At 39.7% G+C, this 12,799-nt stretch overlaps 1 long non-coding RNA gene across 1 annotated transcript; it reads left to right on the plus strand.

Moving 5' to 3' along the window:
• The first annotated feature begins 210 nt into the window (after window positions 1-210).
• On the plus strand, window positions 211-12,296 carry LOC106698272. The gene is made up of 3 exons (XR_002830879.1): window positions 211-340; window positions 998-1,069; window positions 12,221-12,296. It is a non-coding gene; the product is annotated as an uncharacterized LOC106698272 (long non-coding RNA).
• Window positions 12,297-12,799: the final 503 nt, after the last annotated feature.

Below are 12,799 nucleotides of genomic sequence, written 5' to 3' on the forward strand. Positions count from 1 at the left end.
CCAGAATGTCGTTTCTGTACCTGCCGTCTCTCATCTTTCGTGTCAACTGTCATCCAACTTGCACCCCACTTTAGGTCCTTTAAAGAGGAAAAGTGGAGCTACAGAACGAAGCTCCCAAAATCCGATAAAAAGGAGGCAGTCACCCTATGCGTTTTTATGTTTAGTAAAAGGGATACGGGGATCCCCGCGATTTATGGGATACACATCTGGAACAGGACCGTCATTCTGCATAGTGATCACGTCTTTCAGAGTCAGTGAAGACTAGGGCATGTGCATGTCCGTAGGAATCGGAATTGCTGGATTGGAATTTGCCACCCCTGGCTGTGTGACCTTGGGCAAGGTGATCTCTAATGGCCCCCATGTTCTCATCAGGAAAGGGGGGTGGTGAAGAGAGCCTACCTCACTGAGCTGTTGAGAGGTTATGGTTTAATAATGTAAAACACAGTGTACTGCGTGACACATGCCTAATGAATATTAGTTTTAACATTATTACTATTATCATCCACCTATAATCCAAATAGAAACTTAGAAAGTCATTATTTACTTTTTTATACCACAACTCCAATAGATCAAGTCCTAGCCATTTTAATTTCCAAATAATTTTTAAATCTATCTCATCTCATATTCACTGCCACTAAATATGACCTTCCTTATTAATGGACTCCTAATTATCCTTTCTTATATTATGTCATTCATGTCAGGTCATTCAAACATTTGTTGTGCTCCATCTATGTGCCTACTGTTGGACATGGGAACAGAGACACCATTACAATCTCTAGCACAAAGAATCAAACACAGTGCAGGAGACAAATATGTCAATAACAACTAAGTGGAATCAATAAACTCAACATGCAGCAAACTACTCGGGTTCCCCAATCTTGCCACACTCTCAAACATCTTGCTTTTGCGTATGCTGCTCCTTTTCCTTGTTACATCCTGAACCTCCACCTCTTCCTTACCTACCTAATTCCTGCTTATCCTTTATTATGCAACCCAGGTATCAATTCCGTTGTCAACCCTTCCACGTGGCTTGTCACCCAGCCCTGTCCTACCCACACACCCGTAAGAGGTAGGTGCCCCTAACTGTGTTCCCATACCACCTTACCGCTTTTTAGCACTTATCCCATAGAATGCTAATTGTAGTTTTGTCTATTTTCCCAATTACTATGAGCTTCTTGAGAACTGGCACAAGGACTAGCTCAATAAATGCAGAATGAATGAAGGAAATACATGGGGATGTACTGTCTTGGTATATAAATGTTTAGAGGACAGGCCCTATGATATACTCTGCATAAGATCTGAGATGTTGTGTATCTATGGGAAATAGTAAGCAATAGCCGTATACCTAAGTCCTACATTGGTTTATTTTCAAGCCATCCATAAGGCTCTTTGGAATATATGTAGTGGTGTTTCCTTTCACATATTTAACCTGCTAGCATAGTTTGAGAATGTGAAGAGCGATATGAGTAGTTACCTATAAGAACACTTAAGTGTCCTCGAAGCAGAGACCGGGGCACATTATAAGAATGTTAGACACTCAGTTAAAACCCTTTAGAAAGCACACAGGACTCCATGTCCAGCAGTATGGCAGTCTAGAGATTGTTCGGTTCTCCCACCAAAAGCAACTCAAAATGCTCGATAAAATATGTAAAACATCTTATCAAACATATCAAAAACATAAGAAGCCCTCAAGGGCCCAAACCAGGTAACCAGGAACCCCAACAGTAAATACTAGCAATGCAAAGGTGTTTGTTTGTTTTTTAAAGCTGGTTACAGAAAAAAAGGTACCAAGAGCAATCTGTCATTTCCTTGTCTAGCAAAATAGTAACTTGTGGGCCAGTGCTCACTGCTCACATTCCCATAAAATGTTGCCTTTGCAACTCCTGTACAAAAGCATGGCCGTCTCTAAAGTGTCTTTCATTGGGTCAGTTGTGGACAACACTGCAGTTCAGGCCCTTTTTCTGAAGTTGGAATAAACAGCTGAAGAGATCTGAGGGCTGAGAGGAGCTCAGACTCTAAAAAAGCATGGTTTCCTTCAAAAGAGTCACGTTAACAAACCACATACATATAAGGAAATGTTTTGAAAACTGGCTTCAGATCCAGTTTATTTCGCAGACACACGAGTTACCATCCATTAAACACATTTATTTATTGCTTCTCTATGCCGGTACATAAATAATCTGCAGAAGGAGGAAAGAGAAGGAGAAAGGAGAAAATGGGAGGACTTCCTGGCTTCCCCACGGTGTTTCAGTTCTAGTTTATTTCTGAGGCTTCCTTTATCACTGCCCATAGATTCTATGAGAAATCCTTATACCCTTAAAATAATTCCTCCCACTTTGCTTAGATTTTGAATGGAAAATAATATATTTTCAGGGAGAGATTGGTTTTTGTAGCAATTAAGAACTCAAAATAACAGTAGCTTAAAATAAAATGTATTCCTTTCATGTAAGTGTAAGAGGTCCGGGGTTGGTATGGTACAGACACAGACTCTTTCTATCATGTGTCTCCACCATACTGAACATGTAGTTTCTACCTTATAGTCCATGCTGGCTGCTCAGGCTCCAGCCCTCACATCCTTATTTCCAGATAGTAGAAAGGGGTTGGGGGCAGAAAAGAACACACGCCTCTATTTAAGAACACTTGCAGAAGTTGTATGCATCACTACACTTACACCTTGTTGGTCAGAAGTTAACTGTAAGTGATGTTGACATATGTAGTCTCTATTAAGTGGCCATGTCCCCAGCAGAAAATCAGTGGTTCTAATGTTAAAGGAGAAGGGGAGAACAAATACTGGAGACAATTAGCAGTCTCCGGCTTATCATCTGAGCTCTGACTTCGGATGAGAGAAATGGTGATGGGGTAGAATATGCAAATAGAGTAAATGTATTGTAAGGAAATCATACAGTGTGTTCAGTGATGGTGAGCAATGCAGATTGGTTAGCACATGGAACGAGTGCAGGTAGACAGATAAGGTAGGAAAATATGTGGGACTCAGATTGGAGAAGATCATAAATGCCAGACAGGTAGTCCGAAGAGGGTTCCTGTAAGATTTTGAGCTGGAGAGTGAAATTATGAAAACAATGCTTTAGAAAGAGTAATGTGGTGGCAGTACCTAGCAGCCGTGGGCAAACTACGGCCCGCGGGCCGGATCCGGCCGTTTGAAATGAATAAAACTAAAAAAAAAAAAAAAAAAAGACCGTACCCTTTTATGTAATGATGTTTACTTTGAATTTATATTAGTTCACACAAACACTCCATCCATGCTTTTGTTCCGGCCCTCCGGTCCAGTTTAAGAACCCATTGTGGCCCTCGAGTCAAAAAGTTTGCCCACCCCTGACCTAGAATGTACTTGAGTGGGAATGACTAGAGGCAAAGACATTCAATAGGAAACTACCATGAGACAGAGAGTGCCTATACTGCAATAAAAACAGGAAAGGAGAAACATTTTAAGGGACGAATTTGTCTAATCATAGACCAGTGGTTGGCAAACTCATTAGTCAACAGAGCCAAATATCAACAGTACAACGATTGCAATTTCTTTTGAGAGCCAAATTTTTTAAACTTAAACTATATAAGTAGGTACATTGTTATTAACTTAATTAGGGTCCTCCTAAGGCTTAGGAAGAGCCACACTCAAGGGGCCAAAGAGCCGCATGTGGCTCGCGAGCTGCAGTTTGCCGACCACTGGTCTAATGCAACAAGTGATATTCATTCTCTCTCTCTCTCTCTCTCTCTCTCTCTCTCTCTCTTCTCTCTCTCTCTCTCTTCTCTCTCTCTCTCTCTCTCTCTCTCTCTCTCTCTCTCTCTCTCTCTCTCCTTCTCTCTCCATCCTTTGCCTCTCTCCCTCTCTCCCTTCCTCCACCCCTCTCTCCCTCCCTCCCCCTCTCTTCATGTTCAGCATCCATTATACCTTTTTGGGATCGGCACAAGGACGTTATTTGGGGTAGTGCCTTTTTGCCATGTTCAGTTCCTGTGATTCAAGTAGAACTGAATTTTCCCGACTTGAAGGGCGAGCATGTGACTCAGGTATAACCAATTCAGGAATTCTCCTGGTCATTATCGTTTCCTAACAAGCAAGTGACTCAAGCAGGACCAACATTCTCAGCCATTTCATCCACTGCCAGCCAATGGAAACGTGGTTGAGAATGGAACTAACAGCAGAAGGCAGATCTGAGAGATAAGAAAACCAAATGTGAGTCCTAGTAATATCATTTGACTTCCGGGATCAAGCTGTGACTGAAGCTGAAGAACCTGAACTTCTTAATATATGAGCCAGTAATTTTCTCTTCGCGTAAGGCAGTTTGTGTTGGGTTTCTGCTGCTTGGAAATGAATATTCAGAAATAAAGGCAAAGAAGGCATGACCTTTCCATGATTTAAAAACAATATCATCTACCTTTGTCATACATGGTATTAATAGGCATGGCACTGATAAATTTTATCTGTTCCAAAAAGTCAAATCTGCATTCAAAAAGAGGATGTTTGGTATGATTGGGAATGGTCACAAATTATCTGTGAAAGCTCTGAAAGTAATTACTGAGTCATAAAATATTGGACCTGGAGGAGACCTTTACGTCATCTTACCTCACCACCTCTTTCCACAAATGAGGAAACTGAGACCCAGAAAGATGAAATGATTTATCCAGAGTCACAGAGCTGCTATGTGGTGTTCTTGAACCCAGGTCTTTGGAATACTAGTCTATATATGTCCATTGTATCCTTCTGACACTTCAAATCAGGACATCTAAAAATGTTTTCAAGTACATTTGAAACACATATAATACAAATACAACTCCCTATGCAGTGAAAAGGACAATATTCACTTTTGAAAGCATGGGAGTGCCAGCAATATTCACCATAGTTTTGTGAGGATAGATAGATGGTCTTTCTGCACAATGTTGCTATGACTCATGCCACTGTATTTTTTGTATATATATTTTATTGATTTTTTTACAGAGAGGAAGGGAGAGGGACAGAGTCAGAAACATCGATGAGAGAGAAACATTGATCAGCTGCCTCCTGCACACCCGCCACTGGGGATGTGCCCGCAACCAAGGTACACACCCTTGACCGGAATCAAACCTGGGACCCTTCAGTCCGCAGGCCGCAGGCCGACACTCTCTCCACTGAGCCAAACCGGTTAGGGCTGCCACTGTATTTTAAGTGAAACCAACAATGCTGTGTTGACCACTGATAACTGGACCTAGATAGATACTTGAGCCAAAAACTAGCTGTATAGTTAGTTTGGATATGAGAAAGGCCAACCTTTTGAAGTGGCATGAAGCTCTCCACAACAAGGATCCTCCATTCCATCGACTGGAATCAACCCAGAAAGTTTCCCTCTCTTTGAAAATATGAATGCTAAGAGTGCACAGAGAGGGTAGTCATGCAAGCTCAACTGGTAACCCAAATCAGCCTAAACTCCCCCTGATGATGCCTATTACTCATTCTCATTACAGAAATACTGGGACTCACATGTCCTGTAATACCTAATAATTCCTGTATCTTTGCAATTATTCCTTTATGCGTGTACCCCCTTATTTACACGTACATGACAAATGCTGGGAATATGACAGAAAATAAGACAGTGTCCCCATCTTTTGGCTCTTACATCCTAGTGGAGGAGACAGTGAACATAGGAATAGATAGGTAATGTAATGGTAAGTGACTATGAAGAAAAATAAAGCCGGACTCATCACTCAGAACTTGGCGACATGGCCAGACATGGCCATAGCGGGGGCTGGGAAATGTAATCTCTAGCAGTCTGCCACAAAGAATGCTGAGATGGAAAAGGGGGATGTTACATTATATTGTAACTAACACCTTCACAAATTAACACATAATCCACCTTAGAGTTAAATTGGCCCTAAGGGAGAACTTGCCTGGTTAGTCCGATAAACATATAGATATAGAAAGATAAACATATAGATAACTTGTGTTTCTTGAGTCACTTTTGGGGAGTCTGGGACTTTTTGTCTATTAAACTTTGCCCTATTTTAATGTTGCCATTTATAAACATTTATTGTGTATTCACAGTGTGCTAAAAGCCACTCAGTTGAATAGATCACAGAATATTTCTGAGTTAAGAAACAAAAATGTTCCTCGCAAAAAAAATCCCTGCCTCACTACCTTCTCTATTGCTGCATATGTTATGTATAAAAACAGCATGTATTCTATTACAGATACCAAGAGTTCTCACCCAAATACCAATGCCCTTGTAAATCCATCAATTAGTGTTACTGAGTAGCTATCTAAAAGGTGCAGTTGGTGAACCGAAGCATCAGAATCACCTGAGATGATTAGGGCTAATTACTAAAATATTTTAAAAACATTAGAAGCAATTCTTTTTAAAAAAATTTTTGTTAATCTTCATTGGAGGATATTTTTCCCATTGATTTTTAGGGAGTGGTAGGGAGGGAGAGGGGGGAGGGAGGGAGAGAGAGAGAGAGAGAGAGAGAGAGAGATATCTATGTGACTCACATGGATTGCTTACCTCCCACACTCACCCGGACCAGGGCAAGGGATCAAACCTGCAACCCAGGTAGGTGCCCTTGATCTGGAATCAAACCCATGAACATTTAGTGCACAGGCCAATGCTCTAACCATTTAGCACACTGTCCAGGGCTGGAAGCAATTCTTATGATACTAAACTTTAAGAATCAATAGTAAAGAATATAAGGAAAGTAAAAGGATTCAGAAAAAGTCCCCAAGTTACAATCTAGATGGGATACCATAATATATACATAAAACTGATTTTTTAAAATATACTCCAGAGAAACTTTCAGAATTAAAATGGTAAAATAAATGCAGCATCCTCTACTCTACCTCCTGTCATAAATTACCTTGCAGTAAGGATAATGACAAACAAAAATCCATTTTCACTGAAAACAAAAGACAGCTAAAACCCTGAACTAAAGTATATCCCAAAGTACAGTGAAGAGCAGGGAGACTCTGATAAAAGATGTTGGTAGCTACAGAACTCAGAAAACATGGAACAGAGCACACTTGACATAATTAGTGACTTACCTTAGGGGCAAAATCAACAATTATTCATTTGAAACAAGGGACTCAAGTACTGGATTGGCAGCAATGCCTCCCCTCAACCTGATTTATTATAAAAGAGGAGGCAACCTGATCTATTATAATTTCTATATATATAAAAGCCTAATGTGCAAAGTGTCCCCTCGGGAGTTTGATCGCTCGCTATGATGTGTGCTGACCACCAGGGGGTGGCGCAGAATGAAGGAAGGTCCCAGCTGGCAGCTGGGGAAGAGAGGCCCTGGCTGGCAGCCCGCAGCCGCTAGGGACCCTAGCTGTGCATGAATTTCATGCACTGGGCCTCTAGTTTATTATAAAAGAGAGTTGAAAGAGGAATGTTAACCAAGCCATTTGTGCAGAAGCTCATGGAAAACATGGCTCTAATAGACTGCAATGTGGGCAGCCCTGCAACAGCCAGTCAGTCTTAGCAATAGAAGCTGGAGGAACTCATCCACACAGCCTTTGAGTCATGAGGGGAATTCCTGTTAGGCTGGAGCAAGGTCCAGGCCCCTCCTCAGCACAAACCTTCAGCAAATAGGATATCTTTGAAAATCTCTCCTCCTTCAAAGATGGGTAATCAATCAAAAAGGAACCAGCATACAAAGATAAGATAAAAGGAAGGAGGGAAGAGGAAAAAGTGGCAAATTGAATTCTCATCAACAAATTGTTGCCATTAAAAAAAAAGAAATCTTTAACTATACATATAGCCATAAACTTTAAAAGGTAAGGGTGTTGGCCGGCTGGTATGGCTCAGTGGTTGAGCATCAACCTATGAACCAAGAGGTCATGGTTTGATTCCTGGTCAGGGCACATGCCCAGGTTGTAAGCTTGATCCCTAGTGTGGGGCATGCTGGAGGCAATGAATTAATGATTCTTATCATTGATGATTCTGTCTCTCTCTCCCTCTCCATTCCTCTCTGAAATTAATAAAAACTATTAAAAGTTAAGAGTGCACCTGGAAGAGCATTATCATCAGAACCCAACTATGTTGACACCCTGACCTTGGACTTCCGGCCTCCAGAACTGTGAGGCATAAATTTTTGTTGTTTATAAGCTACCCATATGTGGTGCTTTGTTATAGCAGCCTGAAGGGACTAAGACGGTAGGGTTATTTGTGGTTATTGGAAGTTGGAAGCACTCTGGGTATCTACCACCTAGAGAGTGCGTAGGTAAAAAGTGGTAGATGCACATCATGGAGGATTCTGCACAGTGAGAAGTGACTGATTAGAGGGCCACAGAGCAGTGTGGATGGATCTTAAACGTAGTGCTGAGTGAGGAAAAAATTAGATATATGATCAATAAATAACATTAAAAAGTGTATACATTAAAAAATACACATTTTAGCCCTAACCAGGTGGCTCAGTTGGTTGGAATGTCATCCCGTACACCAAAGGGTTGCAGGTTCGATTCCCGGTCAAGACACATACTCAGGTTTCGGGTTTGATCCTTGTTTGGGGTGCATACGAGAGACAAGTGATCCATGTTTCTCTCTTAGATCCATGTTCTCTCTCTCTCTCTCTCTCCTTCCCTCCCTCCCTCCCTCCCTCCCTTCCTCTCTCTCTAAAATCAAAACATATCCTTGGTTGAGGATTTTAAAAAGTAACATTTTATAAAACAAACAAAAAAAGATACATATTTAACACATTTGAATGATTGCCTATAAGGGGAGAGGAAGAATAGAAAGGAAAAAATAAATAAAACTGACCTGGCATGATAATGTGGCATGCACTGATAAGTATGATTAACTCAACTTTCTTTTTCTTTTTCCTTTTTTAACTTCCCTTTTCTTTATGTTTTTTTTTTTTTTTCTGGAAATACACAGGCATGTTTAATGGAAGCAAAATGGGGCAACGTCGCAGCCAACAGGGATTGAGCTCAGGCGAGGCAGGGCCGGTGCTGTGCCCGGGTCATGGAAGCCACAGCAGCCTGGCAGCACGGGGGGGAGGGGGGGGGGCGGAGACCTGGCCATGGGGGGCCTGCGAGGAGCCCAGGCTGTGTTACTTGTATTCATTTGAATTTTTTTTAAATGAAGCAAAACTACAAAAGGAGCTCAAACATGAATTAAGAGAAGTGGAAGGGGAAAAACTATTTTAAAAATCAAGACAGATTTGGAAATACCATAAAGAGAATAAAACCATTGTTAAGAAAAAAACTAAGAACAAAAAATATTTTTAAAGCGTTATGGAATACTCAAGAAAAACATGTAAAACGAAATAAAAATGAACAAACTGTTTAAAAGGATGAGAGAAAATTATGTAAATGAGAAACAAAAGAAATCCAATATATGCACAATCAAGACAGATAACCAAGAAAAGAATCTATATATTGGGAGGGGGGGTGAGAGGAAGGGTAGAGCTTACATATATATTTTGAGAGATTTTCCAGAAATAAAATATCTAAATCTATAGATAGAAAGGACACATAATATCTCAAAGGAAAACAAAACTGGCACAGAATAATCAAACTAAGACCTATTCTAGTAAAGCTACTGACTTTTCAAAGAAAATAGAAATCTTTTGGGTATTCTCTAGATTAAAATGATCAAGATATCTGTAGGGGAAAAATATCAAAATTTCTGACCCAAAAAATTTATACCTAAAAATTTTATACCAGAGAAACCTGTTAAAGTACAAATGTGATAGACAACATTTTTTAATGTGCAAGAATGGGGTTTCATGTACCTGTTATAGGACATTAGTTGAGGATGAATTTCACCCAACCAACCAAGAAACTTAGAAAAAAAATATTTACTGTGATCATTGATTCCACTTATCTGTAAAATTAAGGCTAAGACAAATGTAAGCATTGTGGTCATAGAACAGAGGATAAATGTTATAAAATCCTGGCAATATAATAATGAAACAACCAATAGAAGCTGAGAAAGAAAAGAAGTAAGTATTATAGAAAATGATATTTTTAGAGAATAAGGAGGGAAGGAACGGGAAATATACTGCTCACTGCTTTAAATAATGTTTAAAAAATAGTCATAATGTTAGAAAGATATCCACTGGAATAAAAATGCATGTCTTTCATGTTAAAAAATAAATAAAACATGCACACATAAAGAAGATCCAGGCTTCCACCAGTGTGCCTCAGTGGTTGAGTGTCGACCCATGAACCAGTCAGGGCACATGCCCGGGAGCGTGCAGGAGGCAGCCGGTGATTCTCTCTCATGGTTGATGTTTCTAACTCTCTCCCTCTCCCTTCCTCTCTCTGAAATCAATAAAAACATATTTTTTTAAAAAGAATATCCAGGCTGTATAGTGAAAAAAGTTAAATGAGCAATATAAACTAAAAGCATAATAACAAAAACATAACTTACTAGTAATATTTATTTTATTTTAAATTTAAGATATAAGCCCATGTGTCAAATGTGTGGAATGAAATGCTATAAAGCAGCAGTATCCACCTAAGTGGCCTTGACTAGCTAGAAACGTTTCAAGGGGTATCTCTGCTTGTAAGGAATTTGAGAAGTTAGGTATACATGCATATGTTTACCATAGGTGGGGTACTGCAATTAAAAAGCGGGAAATACTTCAATACTAATTAAAGACAAAAGAGAAGTTGGATGCTCCTTGCATCAGGCCAGTCTGTGATTTGAGCTGTGTAAGAAAGATTTTTTTCCTGGTGTAAGAATGGAAGTTACTGTGGTTGTCAACATTTTCTGAGCCTGTGCCCTTGACCATCACCAGATTGGACAAAGACAAAGCAGTGTGTTCAATCTGGGTTTCTTTTAATGTAATCAGAAGTCTAGATTATGGGCACTTGTTTAAGAGATTGTTTGTTTGCTTGTTTGTAAGAGATGGTTTGAGGTCAAGGACTTTGGGGATGAAAAGGCTCTCAGAGACCCAACTTAACATACAGTGGTCCAAGAGATTGTCCTTTCTTGCTGGTCTGATGAAACATCTGAATATACTGAGCTTGAAATCCCAGGGGAAAAGAAGACCTTTTATTTCAGGAAGTGAAGATCTCAGACTCAAGTCAGGCAAATGAAGTGGGCTCATGGCAACTTTTCTAAGCTTCATGTAATTAAAGGTTTTGAGGAGTTGCTGTACTGCTTTGGTAAAAATAAAGTCCAAATTTTGGACGACATATTTTGATGAATATGAAATATACTTTAAGTTTCTGCAGCTGTTTTTGGTGTGCAAACCTCAAGATGTGTTTGAGTTACCAAGTATCTCTCCTATCTGTGCAGCGTGGTTAAAGAGGAATTTCCTTTCACAGACCTGAAAGAAAATTATGCTATTGAAAAAGACACAATCTAACTAGAATTTGAGAAGTGGCATATTAATCGCAAAATTGCCCTAAATTTCTGTCTACATGCCTCTCTTTCATGAAACTGCTGAAATCCAAGCTGATAGCAAGTCAATAACAAAAATTTGGAGCAAAAATTCAGCTATAAACTGCTTGAATGCAGTCCAGATGTCTCAAGAATTGCTCAAATACGTAACCGTATTGTCATTGACATAATCAAAATTAATCAATGAGTTTTTGCTTTAGATAGGTATCTTTCAGGATCAGAAATACTCTGACATCATCCCCATGTGCAATAAATCCTGCCACATAGGCAGACACTTTGGCTGCAAGGAATGGGTATCTGTCCCCAATTCAATGCCGGCAATGCCAGCTCAAGGCCCAGATGATTCAGATAATGTAGAGTCTGACCTTGAGGCAAAGAACTGGAAGTAGTGTGGGAAATATCTAAAAATTGCTTAGCATGATATTTTATAAGGAGTAAATGAACAATGTAAACTCTTAATTAGTCTGTCTCTTAGGGTCTTGCCATTTCTAGTATATTGTAATTATGAGGCTTCACATAAGGCTTAACCAAAAGAAAGGAGGAATCCCTAGGTTTGGTAGGCTATATGTGCATTTTTATTAATAGTTGACTAAATAATTTTGAAGAACTCTTTATATATTATCCTAAAGAAATTCATAGTTTTGAATATCACTAGGAGAGAGAATTCAGGCCACACACATATGAGTTTCCAATTATCTATGAAATGTAGACATCACTATTCTAAAGACTTAGAGACGGCTTCTAGTGTGAACATGACTAGCTATATTAGTATTTTCTCTTTGTATTTAAAAATTATTTAAGAGCTACAAGGATAAAAACACAACCTACATTTCCATTCCCCCAAATCCACAAACCTCCCCCCCCCCTTTTTTTTGGTAAACTAGGACAGAAGTATACTGCTCAGATCCTAAAACATGTACAAAGGTTGCCAAAAGCAGCTCAGATTGAAGACAAATTGTGTGGGAGAAAGGAGAGAGAAGAAGCAGAGACGAACTCAACAGCAAGAAGGCCCAGCTTAGACCTTGCTAAGCGAAAGTCTAACTCCTAAAGGTAAGGAACACACTCTGAGTTACAGAAACGTTATCCTTTGTTTGCAAAAGGGGGTGTAAAAACTGGGGCAAGCAAACCATGCTGGCAACAAAAGACCCTGCACCCAGCTGGATTCAAAAAGACAGTGCAATTGAGGCCACACAAAGAGTTACACAAATAGCCCATATTTGCAAGAAGCAATCTGTGCATGCGAGGCACAGACCTGTGCTCAGTGAAAACCAGCTCCTTCCCACTGTGCTAGCAACTCCTGCAAATAGCAGGGCCAGTAAAACACTTCATTCAGTGGTGAGATTTAAGAAAGGGAGTAGCACAGCACCAATATAAAGATCTGTAACAGAAATGTTGGCAAAACTTAAGATATAAAGGACACTTTACCAGTGAAATGTTGCTATGGCAAATACATTTTTTAAAAA

The sequence above is a fragment of the Myotis lucifugus genome, unplaced genomic scaffold, assembly GCF_000147115.1.
Source record: "Myotis lucifugus unplaced genomic scaffold, Myoluc2.0 scaffold_156, whole genome shotgun sequence".
In the NCBI taxonomy this organism is placed as follows: Eukaryota; Metazoa; Chordata; class Mammalia; order Chiroptera; family Vespertilionidae; genus Myotis; species Myotis lucifugus.